Source organism: Nematolebias whitei, chromosome 10 (assembly GCF_014905685.2).
Source record: "Nematolebias whitei isolate Nwh7 chromosome 10, NemWhi1, whole genome shotgun sequence".
NCBI lineage: Eukaryota > Metazoa > Chordata > Actinopteri > Cyprinodontiformes > Rivulidae > Nematolebias > Nematolebias whitei.
Window position 1 is genome coordinate 43,288,410 of NC_056507.1, and position 2,233 is coordinate 43,290,642.

The window sequence follows — 2,233 nt, forward strand, 5'->3', positions numbered from 1 at the left end:
ATTATTATTATTATTATTATTATTATTATTATTGATATCTCCATTCTTGAAATCCTGTTTTTGTGGGTTTCATGAGCTGGAAGCCCAAACTATGTAAAAATAAACAAATAAATACTTGAAATCCTTTAAATTGTGGGCCCTGAATCTACCATCTATTAAATATCAACTTTTTGAATGGAATTATGGAGGTTAAACAACTTTTCCATGATATTCTAAGTTTTTGGAAAGGGTCTGTATATACGTTCATTCATTCAACCTTTATTTCTACAGGTTAATCCCATTGAGCCTCGGAGACTCATTTTCAAGAGACACCTGATTTCTTTAACAAAGAGTGATGACAGCAGTGGAACAACAATAGACAGTCATAAAACAGGCAAACACATTTATAATAATAATAATAATTATAATGAATTTAATTTGTAACACTTTTCACTAACAAAAATCTCATAGTGCTACAAAGTGCAACTAAAATCAAAAATCAACAAAAAATCAATGATAAAATCAACTTTTATTATTTTGTTTTTTACAAATTAAAATAAAATGGCAACCAAATGGACAGTCAAAGGAAAAAGTAGCGAAAAAATAAAACAGCTAGATTATAAGGTGTTGTAGAAAACTAAAAACAGGAACATGTCTGCATTGGTTTTTGCCAGGAACCTTTTCATCCATCCATCATCTTCCGCTTGTTCTGGACTCAGGTCTCGGGGGCAGCATCTTGAGCAGGGAGGCCCAGACCTCTCTCTCCACAGCCTCTTCCAGCTCTTCTGGGAGGACTCCAAGGCGTTCCCAGTCCAACCGAGAAACGTAGTCTCTCCAGCCTGTCCTGGGTCTTCCCCGGGGTCTCCTCCCAGTCGGACATGCCCGAAGCACCCCCCTAGGGAGGCGCTCAGGGATCATCTTTACCAGATGCCCGAACCACCTCAACTGGCTCCTCTCGATGTGGAGAAGCAGTGGTTCTACTCGGAGTCTCTCCCGGATAACCGAACTTCTCACCCTATGTCTAAGGGAGAGTCCAACTACCCTTCAGAGGCAACTCCTTTCAACCGGCTGTATCCACGATCTCATTCTTTCAGTCTCTACCCAGAGCTCGTGATCATGGGTGAGGGGAGGAACGTAGACTGACCGGTAAACAGAGAGTTTTGCCTTACAGCTCAGCTCTCTCACCACCACAACTGACCGGTACAGAGTCCGCAATACTGTAGATGTTGCACTAATCCATCTGTCAATCTCACACTCCATTCTTCCCTCACTCGTAAACAAAACCCGGAGATACTTGAACTGCTCCACTGGAGGTAGAACCTCACCCTCGATCTGGAGAGAGCAATACACCCTTTTTGAGTTGAGGACCATGGCCTCAGATTTGGAGGTCCTGATTCTCATCTCAGCCGCTTCACACTCAGCTGCAAACCACTCCAGTGAGAGCTGAAGATCACGGCACCAACAGGACCACAGGATCTGCAAAGAGCAGAGATGAATCCTGAGGCCACCGAACCGGAAACTCTCCACTCACTGGCTGCACCAATAAATTATGTCCATAAAAGTTATGAACAGAATCGGTGACAATGGGCAGCCCTGGCGGAGTCCAAATCCCACCCTGAAGGGGTCTGACTTACTGCCGGCTATGTGAACCAAACTCTCACACCGCTTGTACAGGGACTAAACAGGCCGTAACAATGGGCCTCCAATCCCATACTCACGGCAAACGGTGACAGGCCAGACAGGAACTTTTTCATTCAACCTTTATTTCAACAGGTTAATCCCATTGAGCCTCGGGGACTCATTTACAAGAGAGACCTGATTTCTTTAACAAAGAGTGATGACAACCATAGATAACAACGACAACAATAGACAGTCATAAAACAGGCATACAAATGTATTTATTATTATTTATTTTTTATAAATTAAAACAAAATTGCAACCAAAAGGACAATCAAGAGGAACAGTAGGAAATAATCAGGTAGATTATAAAGCGATTTAGAAAACTCAAAACAGGAACATGACTGCGTTGGTTTATTCAGGAACTTAGATGTTTGAAGTCACATCGAGAGGTCAAAGGTCGAGAGCTTCAGATCTTTTTACAAGATGTTCCAGGAAACAGGAGCGGAGTAGGAGAAGGTCCTTTTGTCTAGTTCAGTCCTCACTGAGGGAACACTGCAGGTAATGATGTCCTGAGAGCGCACGCTGTAGCTGCACTCACACAGAGACATGTAGGAGGAGATGTATGAAGGCAGCA

At 42.8% G+C, this 2,233-nt stretch overlaps 1 protein-coding gene across 1 annotated transcript in view; it reads left to right on the forward strand.

Moving 5' to 3' along the window:
• The window catches only part of LOC119416515 (thyroid adenoma-associated protein homolog), a 9,304-nt gene that overhangs the window by 1,005 nt on the left and 6,066 nt on the right, over window positions 1-2,233 (forward strand). The gene's annotated exons all lie outside the window — the stretch shown is intronic.